Source organism: Opisthocomus hoazin, chromosome 1 (genome assembly GCF_030867145.1).
Source record: "Opisthocomus hoazin isolate bOpiHoa1 chromosome 1, bOpiHoa1.hap1, whole genome shotgun sequence".
In the NCBI taxonomy this organism is placed as follows: domain Eukaryota; kingdom Metazoa; phylum Chordata; class Aves; order Opisthocomiformes; family Opisthocomidae; genus Opisthocomus; species Opisthocomus hoazin.
The window spans coordinates 21,207,355-21,223,209 of record NC_134414.1 but is presented as its reverse complement, the minus strand read 5'-3'; the positions used below and the strand labels follow the sequence as shown (position 1 = coordinate 21,223,209).

Genomic DNA, 15,855 nt, shown 5'->3' with positions numbered 1-15,855 from the left:
TTCTCAGTGAGGAACATGCAAGATAGTTCCCCTCTGCTCCTCTTGTAGGCAGCTTTTCAGCCTTTTCTAATTTGAAGTCATGAAGCTGGAGTAAGCCTCCAACTAGGCAAGTAAGCCAAAGTAGGTTTGACTTTGTTAGCTATCTTTCATTAATTCCCTAGAAGTAGGTTACACCAACAACACAGATCCACCACCGAAAACCTCTTGGCCGAATGTTTGAAGTTTGCTCTTTGGCATGACAAGACTCATGTTCTAAGGCTCTAGACAGAGGATGATGGAGCAAGGATGCAGTTTGGATCTCCCATACGCTCGAGTTACTCAGCTTGCAGGATTTCATCCATACCACAACACACCACAAATCAATCTCCTCCTCCCTCTCACAACACACCCACATACCCATTCACTGCCAATTGTTTCATCCAGCTTATCTTAAACTAGACAGGAGTTTCTCCTCCTAGAACTATCTGCAGCTTTTCTTGGAAGAGCAGCAGTACTACTACACACACATAGAACAGCAATACTACTGCAAGATCTGTCTCAAAATATAAATGAAGCTTTCCTTAAATAAACATTCCCTATTTGGATTCTTGTGGCTCTTTATGATCTTTTAAGTAATAGAGCAAAACACGCATTAATCTGAAAGGTTAACAGTTGCTGGAGGCTGCAAGAAGTCACGGGTAAGCCTTAAAAGTCACTTCTTTATCTGAAGCTGAGGGTTTGCTTTGTCTTCAAGCAAGCTTCAGATACAACTGAGGGAAAAAGTTCTATTATTGTTTATTTGCAGAATAAAACACAAAACCATGGTAGTTTTCTTCACAATATTTGTCTTGTAAGGTAATGACTCACCTGGCATATTGAAAACATTTTTAGAAAGTTTATATTATAATTATAAAGAAACAATAGCTGTGTTGAAGAGACAATCATCAGACCATTAAGATGAGCGGGCTGCATATAGGACTTTGTTTATGTGGATCATTAGACTACAGTTCATCCAAAATTTCCTCCTCACAAAAGAAAAAAAAAAAAGGAAACGTGTCTGAAATTGCATCAGTCATCTGGACTGCAGAGAAAAAAAAAATAAAAAAATCATTCATTTACTTTTAGGTTTAGTTGTTACAATTTCAAAGTAGGTTCTTCCGAGATGAATGCCACCAACTACCATCATGATGTCGATTTTGGGTTGCAACTTTTCTTTCCAGTAGCACCCTGGGTTGCCACCTGTGCCTCATTAACCTCAAAAGCCGATGTATATTTATTTGTAAAGGACAACAGTCTTGAACCTTATGTCACCAAAAGTGTTTTGCTACTGTATAGTCCTTTTTTCTTTTTTCCCCCGATGGGAATGTTAATGCTTCTCCATCCTGATCATCAGCGTGCAATAACTAGAATTAGAAAGGGGAGGAATAGCTGATACACGTTATGAAATGTCCCTTGAGGTCCTGGTGGATAGCAAGCTGGCCACGAGCCAGCAATACGCAAAGACAAGACAACAGCACCCTGGGCTGCATGAACACAAGCAGAGCCAGTAAGCAGATTGAGAAAAGGGATTACCTTCCTCTACTCTGAACTCTTTGGACCACATTTAGACACCATCTAGTTTTGAGCTCCAGCAACACACAAAAGACACCAAAAAAAGGAGAGAGTTAAGCAGAGGCCACCAAGGTGACGGGAGAGAGGCTGGGGGAGATGGGCTTGTTCAGCCTGGGGCAGAGACAGCTTTGGGGGGACCTAACAGCATCTCCAGTGCCTAAGGGGAGGTCAGCGAGAAGACTTAAATGGACTCTTCACAGCAGTGCAGGGCAAGAAGGTGAAAAACAACGGGCATAAACTGAAACAGGAGAGGTTCAGCCTGGATATAAGGTGAAATTTTTTCCCCCATGAGGACAGTCAGGCAGTGCTACAGGGAGCCCAGAGAGGCTGTGTAGTCTCCATCCTTGGAGGTTTCAAGCCCCAGCTGAATGAAGCCCTCAGCAGCCTGACCTCAGAGCTGACCATGCTGTGGGCAGGTGGGTGGGCTGAAGACCCTCTGAGGTCCCTTCCAGGCTTTGATTCTCTGCTTCCCCCACAGTCACTCTTCTGGGGAGATCTCAGATATTCTGAGTGACACCCAAGTACTCTATACAACTGACAGGTGCCCAAGTCCTTGCTATTTTATTAGTTTAAGAGCTACCAACTTCTCACTAAAATTCTGCAGTGTTTCCCATGAAACAAGCTCAGCTTGAGGATAGAACTAAGTTATTCCCTCTGCCTCATCTCTTCCCACTGCTCCCACCCAAAAGCCTCCTCCATTCAATTTGACCATAAACAATTCATTTTAAGGGACCTACAATTCAAAAGTAAGAGTTGACAAGAGTCCTGCCAGTATAACACACACAAAACCCAAATACAAATAAACCCCCATTGACTCTGGGACCCCAGTTTGGTCAAGATATACTAATTCTCAGCAAGTACTGTTTATCAGGCTATCCCATGGAATAGACACATACTTACTTGCACCTTCCCACTTGCATTCACATGCAAAGGTGGAATAGAGTTCACATAAAATGTATTTCAAAACCCAGTAAAAACAGAGGATCTTTGACCATCTCAATTGCAGCAGTCATTTATAGCTCCTTGAATGTTATAGCAAGAACAGTGCTTAGACCTCTCCAACTCAGAACATGTCCTGGGAAATGGCTCCATTGTTAAAAAGGCTCTCAGGAACAGGTTGCCTCAAACTCCAGTACCATGGAGTTCAAAAACACTTTGTGTTGGCTCAGAAGTGGCTTTGCCTGACACCAACAGGTGCAGCCACTGGCAGGACCCACCTCAAAGCTCAATGGCAGAAGCCTGTTCTGTGTGAGCTCAGCTTCCCATCTCAGTACAGGAGGGTATTTTCATTTCCATGTGCTCAAGGCAAGGCTGTAGTCAGCTTCAAGCATTCTTTAGAAAAAAGTCTTGGAACAAAATGTCACACTTGATTGATGAAGCTAATAAGCAAGACTTGACTTCAGTCACACTGTCACAGGTGATAAGATTTTTTTCCTCTCCTAATCTCCACCACACATTGACATTTCATGTTTCTGTATTTCACTAGGAGAGTGAGGGGAAGGCTCAACATGAAGTCAAAATTCACTGAATTTTAGTCCTGTCTAAAAGAGCCTGTGAGCATGAGCATACACAACACAATTAAGTAATACAAATAAAGAGCCCCGAGTAAAAGCTTAAAATCACAGCAGGGTTGGGGGGAGGAGCACAAACATACCCTCCCCCCAGACCGCAGAACATTGAAAGTCTCTAATTGTGTAGCCTGAACTTCGCACTTCTGTCCATTACTGCCGCTTTAAAGTGGCAAATAATCTGACAGATGTAAGCCAGAAACAAGAAATCATCAAAAGGGTCTTACAATGCCTGTAACAGGCAGTCATGTAGGACCGCATTTGGATTCAAGAAAACTTACTTGCCAAATCTCACATGGCAAATTACCTCTAACACCATCCAGTTAACTCTACACACTGCAATTCCTCAGCTGATTTTTGCCCAGCGACAGCCCACAGTTTGCTGCAGATAACGTCAAGCCAAACTCGGTGTTGTAGAAGCATCTCCACAGTTCATTGTTGATCTCTGCCTCTAGGACAAAAGGGCTATTGTTCTGCACCCAACTTTTTAAAGCAAACTAAATCCCAAAAATTCAACAAAGGAGACATACATGCAGACAGACACATTTTGTATGCAGAACTGTGGTAACAATCTATTTTTACCAATTTCTATTAGCTTTGCTCTATTACAATGTTGAAAGATGTTCAGGAAAAAAAGTTATGAAGTCACTTCAGGTCACCAGTGAAGACTTCACTGGGTACATACTGTTTCTAATACTAAATATGAGGTTAAAAAGCAGAAAGGAAGTTTTCTATACCCCAGAGTGCTGTAAACTTCTAGAAGTTTAATCAGATGCTTCAGCAAGAATTTAAATACCCAAGAGTTGTCTCTGTCTATAATGTTTCCATCCTTAACAAGCTTACTTTACTTATTGAGAAAAATGTGTTTTAGCCAGAAGAGGCTTGAGTAGATGAAGTCTCATGCTTGCAAACAGCCTTCAGCCCACAGCAACTTTGTTTCCCCTTCATGCGTTATTTGAAAGGCATAATTTTTAGCCACTTCTCATGAACTTTCACTTGACCCCTGACGAGTACACCCAGGAGAACAGCAGTATCATCTCGGTGGCTCATGTGCGCCCGTATGGTTTGCAGTGCAATGTTTCTGGCCTACTTGCTGTTTCCAGACACACCATACAACAGCTTGCACTGCGAGGAAGTCTGTTCTAAATAAAACACCACACCTTGTAGCAACATTCCTTGAAGTTTAGAACAAATCCTATGAGACTGGATGCATAAAATCCAGAGAGGCTGGCTGGTTAGCCCCCAGACCAATTACTGCAGAAGCTCTGTAACAAAAAACCAAAATGACCATTTCCAAAAGTGAATGACTGATGCTCTTTTCCTTCCCTTCTTGGTTTCTACCTCATTGCCTAGATGAGAGGAGGGTACAAGGTAAAAGGCAAATATAAAGCATTCACTATTCATCTGCTACTTAAATTAACTGAAGTCTAGATTTTCTTTAGAGCCCTACCAATTCCCGAGACACAGTAGTTTATGGAGAAGAAACATCACCCTGATGGTGTGTCACACGCAGATCTGCAGTGTCAACAGAATTATACCAGAGATGCTTGCTCTGTCCTTCCCCCCACCCCCCCAAAAAAAAAAAAAAAAAAAAAAAAAAATCAAGACAAGGACACCAGATGTGTCAGGACAAAGACCAGACAATGATTTCAGGCTAGAGGAGTATAAAGCAATTGATGTACCCAGAAACTTGGTGAAGGTCAGAAACAGCTCATACTGATCTAACAGAAAATTATTTCATCTGGTGCCCAGTTTTCCCATCACTGTATCCAGATTACTCTGGCACGTAAGCGACAACTTTTCCACAGAGCTCTCCAAGACAGCCACACAAGAGTAGGGTACATAAGAGTTTCTGTGTGTCCTTCTGTAATTTTACAGATGCGCTGTTCCCTGAGACAGGGTTCAAGAAAAATGACCTCCCATGCAGTAAGCCAGTTAGATCATGTCACGAAGCACCACAATTGTGAAAATGAGCATACTATAGCAGTGTTATGCACCAGCTGTTAGCTGCCTGAGGTCCTGCAATCTGCAGAGAGACCACAATAAATAAGCAACACACTTCATCTGCAATCAAGAGAACTAAAAATCACACAGTATTTTTTGCAAACTTCATGGCCTACTATTTCATCTCCCGTTTGCTGCTCAGTGAGATGTTCTGCATCCCAGGGGGAAGGAAATCAGGACGCTCCAAGTACATGACCTTGCTGGAAGTTCTGGTGACATGCTTGCTGCCCAGAACAACACGTGCAGGGTAGGGTGCTCTAGTTTTACCAATGTCCGGGGTGAGAAGTGGAAGAAAGATTCTATTTGCCCATAGAAAGTTTTCTTAAGTTGCTACAATAAATATTGCAAACCCTATGCTTTGGTTGAAACAAGTTTAAGGTCTTCTTTAGCGAAAAGTTTTGAACAATATGATAGAAAACAAAAATAAATCAATCGTATTAGGGCATCTTCCCAAGTCCGTTGTTCAGACAGGACTTTCTACCAGCAGCTACCAGCTGACTCGCCAACTCGAAGATTCACAAGTATCTTACCAAATTTTAGTTTCGGGTAACAAGAATTGTGAACAACTACAAAAGTGACTGTATTGAGACTCACTTCACTCTTCCATAGCTTAAGCTAACTCCAAGCAGCAACAAAATCAAGCACTGCTTCTATAAGTAGTTGAGAAAGAAAGCTAGGATGGAGTTCGGTGTCAGGGATGTTCACAGCAAGGAGGGATGCAGTAACACAAATGCCCTTCTAACATGACAAAGCAAAAGGAAAAGGTGATGAAGATCTGCAAAAGGTAAAGATGGAAAGAATGGTTTGTATGAGCTGGTAAGAAAGACCGATGTAACACACTTTCAGGCATGGCCCAGGAACCATCCTTCTGTGACAATTGCACAAGATGTTCCTTCTCAATCAAGCAGGAAAAAAAGTCAGTGGCAAGGGATGCGTGAGCTGCCATGGTGCTCTCCTTCCCTCTGCTACTCCCTGCTCCGTCCCACTGGGCCTTTGCTTTCTTTTAGGTGCTCACTCTCAGATAAAAAAGGGTGCTGGTAGAGGTTTGACAGCAGAAGATTGGAAAGGGGGGAGAAGACAATGTAGGAAGAGAAGAGAATGTAGGAAGAGACATGAAGACCACTGGAAACTGTTCCTGCAACACCATCACCATGGGGGAAGAAGAAGAAAACAGAGCCAGGAAGAATAAAAACTAGGACAGAATGACAACAGCATTGCCGTAACGCACCTATTCTTAACACACTGCAAATTGAAAGTCTTCCTTCAGCATCTCTTTCTACTTGAAGTAGTGGGGCATAGATTTTTTTTTATAGTCCTACTCTTTACCTTATGAGTGTAAAGTGATAGTCAGAAAAACATCTGAAAGAAAATAAATAAAACAGGTTTCCAGAACACTTGCAGCAGACACACCCATAATAATTGAGTAATACGAACTGATCTCATCCTTGAGATGGTAAATTGTATGATACAGCACAAAGTGCAGCCCCAAAATTTTGATTCAGTGGTTGGTGGTTTTCAGTGGAGTTTTTTTCGTGTTGGGTGGGGGGACACGTTGGACTGAATGGTGACCACAGTCTCATCTTTCATGCTTTATATCTTGTCCCAAATAGCTTGGTTTGCACATGATGTTAACTGGATGCTCAAGAGGCATGAGAGCAAGAGCACTCCCTTGCTCATGCTGCGCCACTTAACTCTGCCTCTGGAAGAAAAATCTCCCTCAGAGTTTTAAATAATCCCTAGAACACAACAAATAAGAGGGGCTGGGAAGAAAAGCCACTCCAGCTAAAACAGCCTCTAGTATATAAAAAAAAAGCTGAAATGTTTTTCCCTTCCAAAGGGAAAACTCAATCCAGCAGTTACTGGGCATCTCATTTGCATGTAGGTGCCTAAAGACTCCAAAGATGTTGTATAAAAACAACAAACCCTAACCCAAAATATTTGTACTGTAGGTGATCAGGACAAACCCAGTTCAAAGAAAAACATGACTATCTCAGATCCTTGAAGATATCATTGTCGTCCCCCACCAGATAGTTGGGGCAGATGGCATGGTCTTTTCTTAATTTGTGCCCAGGGTATGTCCTGTTTTCCATATCTTCCACTGAGAGCACCATCTCTTCTCTCCCTTCCTCAAATGGTTTAGCAAGAACCCCTCCTCTCCACCTTCAATCCATCTGTTCTCCTCAGGCTGCCTTAACACTGACAACATGAAGGCCCAGCAAGCCCAAATTTAACACACCCCACGTTGATCTCAGTGTTTCAGAGGCACAACCTGTTTGATGGCACTCATCCAAGCCAGTGTTGATATGGATATGGCTTTGTGAAAGCAGAGTGGGAGAGGGAATAAGAGACTTGCTCTTATAACTGCCTACCAGAGCAATGGAATAGGAATACAGTTTCCATGACCACAGGACTACTTTATACTAAGGTGTCCAATTCCTACCACCTGCACGCCCACTCGATCGTGCAAGTATTATCAGTGCAGTTACAAATTCTTGCTACACCACAGACAAGTCTCAATACCGGAAGCATCCTGGAGGACAATGAAAGGTAGGGATTTATTTTTGGCTTTAAATATATAAATGAATACTAAAAAAAAAAAAACAAATCAGTGGCAAAACTTTTATTCGTTATCAGTGCAATCTGGAACTGGCCACAGGAGCCCTTGCTCAATATGCTGATCCCTGTAGCGCCACAATTTTGGGGTCCTATGAAGCTTACCAGTTCACTTTTGGCAGACTCAGACACAGGCACACAATACACGCTAAGGAATAACTCTTACATTTGTGAAATTGACAGCCAGTTGTACACAGTCCTAAATAAGCATTCTTCACAGAAACAGCTTTTCTTCCTTATGCACCTTCGGAAGACATCAGTTAACTGTGAGTGGATTAGCAGCATGATACAGGGAGCTGTGGAGGCAGGACCTCATATAAGTAGTTTTCATGGTTTTGGTCCTGTCCCTTAATCTCTCTGCCTGAGTGTCCTTCCCCAGAGAAGCAAAATACATACCTACCACAGGAGCTACAGCTACATCAGTGCATAGCACAGTCCAAAAGAAGTGGCTCTGCTGAGGAAAAAATATGGTGCCAAGCATTTAAAATTGAAACTACATATATGGGGGGAAGGCTGTTTGTTTTTAAACAAAACATCCGATATGGAAGATGGAGTAGCTCCAGCCTGGTCCCTGGGACTGAATATCAGGTTGGTGTGCTCCCAAAATAGTTCCTCACATTTATTCTCAGGTGCTCCAAGACTAGTCCACAAAGTGAGCTGAAGAACAAAAAGGCAGGGGCAACTGGGATATTTGCTTCAAAAACACACTCTCTGCCTCAGAAAAAACACTACTGTAGACATGTATATTAAGACTAAACATGCCTGTGAAGTAATTCTAGGTACAATACCACCAGAGAGGGAAGAGCTTACAGGTACACGCAGTTCCCTATAGACACAGTCATGAGGACCACAGTATCCCGTATCTCCTACATCTGCTCTAACAAGCTGCAATTTCACCTGCTCAATCTGCCAATTGTTTTCAACTCCAGTCTTCGCACCTCCCGTATTTCTCCTGCTCTCCAGGCCCCTCTGTACACCTGTGACTGTAGCTGGCTGAACCAGAATGGAGCGCTCAGCCTGAGGAGCTGCAGATTAGGACACATTAAAAACATCACACCCAACCACTTGGTTCCACTCAGGTACTAAACCTACTATCAGCACTGGAAGCAATCTTCCTGAGGGTCTCTCAGCTGCAACAGAAAGCTAAGAAGCGTTTGCTCACAATTTGCAGGGGAGTCAAACATTGCACTCCGGAACAAGCCACCAGAAAGGTTTGAAGCTAACAAACTTTGTGTGGGGCTTTTCACTGGTTTTATGAAGTGGATGAGAACTGCTCACTCGACTGCAGCTGAGAGGTACTTTTAAGAAACCAATATCTTTTTCACACAAGACTCGGTAATTGGCTGGGAGTGCTCCCAGAGCAGGATTCCTGGTTTAGTTTCATTGTGAGGGTTCAGGTCTCTTGTAGTGAGACTGCTCTGAGCACTGAACCACCACAAGGCAACTGGAGAAGGTCTCCAGAGATGTGTCAGATACTCAAGCTGGATGTGAGCCAAATTGCTACTGTAAACATATCCATAATTTGTTTCAAGGTAAAGTCAAACAGGTCAGTTTACTGCTAAAATGCTTGCTTTCCCATGAAAAGGAGGAGTGCTCATGTAGTCCACATACCACTGAGAAGTGACTCAGGAAGCTGCTCCCACAGCCTCTGCTGTCAGACTACTCTTTCCACTGCCTGCGAGGAACAAGCAACGTTTCCACCTCGGGTTCCGGCTTGGTAAATCCTGCGGTGCAGCACAGCTCAGCACTTGAGCTCACATTACGTGGATGCTGAGGATGCCTCAGTCCTGCACTACCACAACCACTCTCCGCATCTCTTCACATCAGCATCATTTTCCATTTTATTTTTCCTTACTTTATTCTTCTTTTCTGATTGGAATCTCATCACCCGGCTTCCTTTCCAGTATTCCGGCAAACCCTACCCTCTGTAAAGGACTGGAGCTTTCTCTTCTTGCCTCCTTCCCAAAGCTTGCATTCAATGAGGGTAACATATTTCATGCAGTCTGTTGGCCTGCATCACCAAGCAAAAGATTTCAAAGGAATGTCAAATAAAACAAGCTTTCCAATCAAGAAGGCTGAGCAGATGTTCATAAAAAGAAAATAAAAAACAAACAGCCAGAGCCAGAGGGCATTAAAACCAACCAGCTTCCATCTCCAGGCAGTTGAAGCTTACTCTTCTTGCAATTATGTGCTAACACTTCAAATGACCCCTTTGGAAAAATAAAGCTTGCCTAGCTCTGAACACCACCAATGCCCTGTCTGTACAACTAAACAGAATTTTTGTTAACATTGGTTACAGCTGGTCACAGCTTAACTGCAAGTACAAGTTCTCTGGACAGCTTTAAAATATGACATGCTTTAAATACTAGCAGCAGTCTGGAGCCCTACACACACTGGCATTTGTGCAACAGCATTTTCTCTGCTTCCATCGCTGCAAGCAGCAGCAAGTCGCTGTTTGCACAGTGGAGATGATAGATAACAAAATCACCACCTAATGCAACAGCCCTGAAGTTCCCCCATGTAACTAGAGCTTAGCTCCAGGGGCTGCAATTCCCCAGCAAAAGTAACAGAAGGATGTTTGATCAGAAGAAATTCTGGGGTTCACAAGAGTCGGCACAGCTAATGTGATGCTGTCCCGTGGCTAATCAAGCCCTGCCTCAAGAGCTGAGCGGGCAAAGGATTCGTAGGCGCTTTGGTTACATGCTTAGCCCTAGCAGATTTTTACACTAACAAAACATGTTAAGAAGTGCATTCTGTTAGATGATTTTCCACTGTTTAGTGCTTTCCTGCAAGTATTTTCTGCTGGTTTTCTGTCTAGAGCGATACATGCAGCATCTGATGCTGTCACATGATTTCACTCCTGAACATCATAGGCTTCCTGTCTCTGAGCATCTACTGGGCTTGGTGATAAGTCAACTGCTACAGCAATGTCATTTTGCATTAGTTTTAGCTGAAATACTGCTAAAAATGATATGCCAATTATGATAATTGACCAAGTCAAAAGATATTTCTAGATCTAATTCCACCTGTTCAGTTTGAAAATGCAGGTCCACATTTTTTAAGAAAGTCAGAGAAAACCAGGGTCTCTGAAAACTCAGTCTCTTCTGTATTTGCACTTTGCTAAAAATGCTAAACAGACCTAACTATGCGACTCCTACCAAATTACTGCACATAATGAGTCTTTTGCTAATCTCATCTGAGGGAGACGAGATGTTCTTATCACAAGCGTACTCAGCTGCTTCCACTATTCAAGGATCTGCCAGTACAAAATAACGTTCTTTAAAAATGCATATTTGAAACAGAAGGCAAACAGTAAGCTTGCTGTGGCGCATAGGGATGTCACCAGATTTAAGGGATGCCATTTCTTCTATTCTGCTTCATTTTAGGATAAATTAGGATAGTAGGGAGCAGGGGCAGAAAAGAGAAGAATGAAAACCTGGATTTACTAAAGCATGCAAGCCACAAAATAAATTTCTTTCAATTTCTAAAATGGCTCCTTTGTTTCAAACGTCTTTGTCACAAAAACCAGCTTGTTGTGATCTGACTGTTGAGTTGACCGAATTGGGATATAGGTGTTGTTCTCCCCCCCCCGCCCCCCATTCTGACACATACACTTTATCTACTCTCTTTTTAGCCATTTTCAGGGGAATGGTAAGAAAAGCAGAAACGGTGAGGACAAAGAGAAACGCATAGGACTACAGACATCAATCCTAGAGTTAACTCAGGAGCAAGTGTAACTTCAACAGATAATGACCATGCCGGGGGGGGGGTAAGCAGGGAAGAAGAGAGTGCCCTGAAAAAAACCCTCAAACAACAACAAAAAACGCCAAACCACATCACTATCGCGTCCACACGCCGGTGTGAGAGAGGTCTCCCGGGCAGCTGCGGGGCAGGGCGCGGAGCCCGCTGCGGAGCCGCAGAGCCGTGCGCCTGGCTGCCGCCCAGCGCCGGCCGCCTCCCGCCGCCCCTTCTCCAGTTACAAAGGATGGAGGCGTTAAAAAAAAATACAATAATAATAATAAAAAAATCAATAAAATTAACAAATCAACCCACCCAAAAAAATCCCCCCAGGAATACGCCAACCAGCCCCCCCCCCCCCCCCCCCAATTTCCTTACGGCTCAAGGTCTTCCCAGGGAGAGTCCCGCATCCAAAGGGGCAAAAACTTCGCTCCCAGTGCCGGGCGGAGGGCGGGGACGGCGCCGGGGATGCCCGGAGCCGCCTCCCGTCGCCAAGCGACCCGCGGGGCCGCCGCTCACTCACCGCTCCGCTGCCGCTACATCCCCCCCGCCGCAGCCCAGCCGCCGTCCCGGGCCGTCCTTCCTCGCCGGGAGGGTGCGATCTGGGTCATCCGAGGAGGAGGAGGAGGAGGATGAAGGCGGGTGGCGGTGCCGCCTACCGGCCAGCGCGGGGGAAGCCTGCGGCGGGGCCCGGTCCCCCCCGGCGGGGAACGGGGCCGGGGACGGCGGGCAGCCGGCGCCCAGGGAGCCAACGCTGCCCGCCGTCCCCGGCCCTCTGTCTCCCACCCACCTGGCAGGCGGATCTGCCTCCTTCCTTCCTTCCTTCCCCAGCAGTAGATCGTGGGAAGCTTTTCGATCTCCCCAGTTCGAAACCCGCCCGTCGGGATCACGGTCTGTTCGTACGGCTCTCCCCTCCCAGAGGATGATGACCCCGGTCCGAAGCATCCAAAGTTGCCCGGGGCTGGTGCCAGCAGGCAAACGGTGTTTCTGCTTGTCCTTACCGCTGCCCGCATCTGCCCAGATGTTCCTTTGAATCTGTCAGGCCACATCGGCATGCCCACACCGCCCAATAGTCTTGGGCTTTAGATGTCCTTTGAAAACGCTAATTAACCTCTTTTTCAGAGCGCTGTGCCTAACCTGAAAATAGCTTTCTGCGCGCCTATTAAAGGGACATGGTTTAATTTCTTCCGAATCACCTTTCTCAGTTGTTTTGATCCCATAATCAACCATCACATTGAAGAACCATAGAATCATTAAGGTTGGAAAAGACCTCCAAGATCACCCAGTCCAACCGTCAACCCAACACCACCATGCCTGCTAAACCATGTCCCCAAATGCCACATCTACATGATTTTTGAACCCCTCCAGGGATAGGGACTCCACCACTTCTCTGGGCAGCCTGGTCCAACGCCTGATCACTCTTTCATTTTTCCTAATATCCAATCTAAACCTCCCCTAACACAACTGGAGGCCATTGCTCCTTGTCCTATCACTAGTTAGTTGTGAGAAGAGACCAACATCTGCCTCACTACAACCTCCTTTCAGGTAGTTGTAGAGATCAGTAAGGTCCCCCCTCAGCCTCCTTTTTGCCAGACTAAACAGCCCCAGCTCCCTTAACCGCTCCTTGTAAGACTTGTTCTTGCAACTTCAGGCCATTAAGCATGGTGAAAACACTAGGGCCACTAAGTTAAATACTGAATGACTAGGAAATGCTGTTCGTGTCTTGCACTCAAGCCAAAGCAGACTGGTACCTCACCCTCCTCCTAGCTAGAGCTACGTAGTCCCTCTTCCACTTCTGGACACCAGCATGCCTGATGCACCTGGCTGGCAGGTGCTGCGACCTACAGAGCTGATTGACCAAACGTCAGGGACAGGTCTCAGCAGCCTCCACTACAACCCTGCTGTCTGTTAGCAAGTAAGGTCCAATGCCCAAAGGAACCCACTAAATGATGGGTATCAGACTGTCGCTTTACTACCTTGTCTCTTATTTGCCTCATGTTTCACACGTTGAAGTAAGCTTTCAAGCTTAATTCCATGCATCAATGCAACTAGAAAAGTAGTTCTTTCTCCTGTCTCCTGCACTATGGCAGTGTTTCTAATTACCATATCCCAGAGGTTTCCACCCCCAACAGATAGATCCTTGTTCTTAGTTCCTGAGCCGGTCAGGGACTGCTCTATCACCAGGTTGGAGGAGCCACCACAGGTCACTACACCCCTGAACAGAGTAAACCCAGCATTGGGGAACTTTTCAAGGGCTTCAGGAGCAGAGTTCAGCTATGCTTCCCAAAATAAGTTTGGGAACAGAGCTTTGTGAGACAACTCCTTCATAATTATGTAAGATGTATCACGAGAATGAAAAGCTGGATCCATGCTACAGAAGTAGCCTTGCCCGACACCATACTCTTGTACACAAACGTGGAGGAATTCAAGAAGTCAGCTGGAAAGGCTCATTGACTCTAGTCCCTTGCTGTTATGGCAAATTTAGGGAATCAGACCAACAGGCTTGGAGTTTCCAGACGGCCTCCTGCCCGTTCTCTGGAATCAAGTAGTAGTACATGGATATACTGTAGTCATGCAGTGTCATTTCAGACTGGACAGGATTTTTACAAGCCCCTTGTCAAACCGCAGTTGGATGTACCCATTCACCCAGTACCTTGAGTATCCTTACCCAGATTACTATGCCTCCTACGTTCAGCATCATTGTTCTCATGGAAAGTTGAGGCAAAACACCATTTTAAATCCAGGGGCCTGGATGGAAAAGCCCCCAGCTCTTTTGATTATAAGCAGTTACAGAACATTTCACTATGCTGTACCTTCCTTCTAACAGCATAATTATTTTTAATTTACGGCAAATGAAAGAAACTGTGCATTACAGCAGAAATATGGCCTGTATTTAGAAGTGGCAGTGAAAAACAGATTAGAAAAAACAGAAACAGGACCCCACTAGTTGAGCAATGTCACACTTTTCCAGCAATAGTTCATACTGCCTGCTGTGAGTAATAAAAACCAGCAAGGTCACCTGCATGATTAATTTAGTGCTGGAAAGAAGGTGACAGAAGCTGCAAAAAAACAGATAGCAACATAGTGCAGATATTGGTGAAAAATCAAAAGCTAAAGTCCCTTATTATTTTGGATGGAAGCTCTTGTTGTTGCACAATTTACTGATAAAGACAAGATTGATAAAGAACACGCACGTTGTGCCCTTGTGAAGAACCGAACGTGTTTTGACACCATTCGGCACTCTCCTCGGAAGATGTGCCATCCAAGCATTATTAAATGCACCATAAGGAGTTACATTTTAGTTAATACTTTCATAATATTATTTTGTTTTCTTTTTAACACATAACATTTTTCATTTTGTGACAATACAGATGGTGGCAGAAATACTTTAGCTATACTTGTATTATTTTACTTAAAACAGACGAGAAAAAAATCTATTTCACCTAACAATCCTAGTGCTCCCAGAATAGTCTTAAAAACTGTAGTACGGAAAGATAAGTAACAAAACCACCACCATCCCCTCCCCCCCACTTACATGCAGAACTTTCCTACCTCAGTTTTCAAAATCTATAGTCCAGATTACCAGTCTATTTGGGTTTTATTCAGGATAAGACAAACTACTCTCAGCATAAACTAAAACCTTCTCAAACTGCTTTCAACCCTCCTCACCTGCCCTGGGTATCAGAGGACCCTTTTGTCACCTGGGCATCATCAGGGTGTGACAAACCACACCCTTGTCTTTAGGCTGCCATCACTCTTCCTGAGTCCTGTGGATCAGCCAGAAGTTTTTATTTTTTATCTCCTAGTGTTTGATTTTCTGGCTCTATTAACCCAGGTGTGCTTTGTGATTTAAGAGACCATAATAGATTAGGCAACTGGGATGGTGCTGTGCATTTAATAGAAAATTGCTGTAACAGAAGCATACTGCTAAGTATAATGATACTTGTGATAGCAAAGGAACAATTGTGGATTAAGTACTGCAGGACCAGCTGCTGTGTTTCTTTATTATTTTGACTCAGCTGATCAAACTTTTTTGCTTGTGGGAAAAAGCTTTGCATTAAAAAGGCTTTACGCTTCCAGTACTGGAGACACAGGAATTGTGTCTGGAACACGTCTTGTAGTACTGGAACACATGAAGTCTGATTTCATTTTAAACAGCTATTTGCCCTCACTCCATAGGAAAAGGCGTCTCACTTCTGGTCACTTGGAAACCCGTATGTTTATATGAAACTGTAAGGGATCCTGGTGTTAGACCTCTGTAGGAAATAACCAAACACTGGTATGTGGTGAAATCGAGCCTTTCCAAAACCCGTAGCAAGCAGATGACAAAAAGAATGCTGTA

General features: G+C 44.3%; 1 protein-coding gene across 4 annotated transcripts in view; it reads right to left on the bottom strand.

Annotated features, from left to right (window-relative positions):
* The window catches only part of ELMOD1 (ELMO domain containing 1), a 48,702-nt gene extending 36,117 nt beyond the window's left edge, over positions 1-12,585 (bottom strand). For 2 of the 4 annotated variants that reach the window (XM_075418309.1, XM_075418336.1), the window contains exon 1: positions 12,037-12,260. The gene's annotated coding sequence lies outside the window, so the exon portion shown is untranslated. Of the gene's footprint in view, positions 1-11,891; positions 11,982-12,036; positions 12,261-12,514 lie in introns of those variants that run through there. The other 2 variants (XM_075418328.1, XM_075418318.1) reach the window with 2 other exon arrangements.
* Between the last annotated feature and the right edge of the window lie 3,270 nt (positions 12,586-15,855).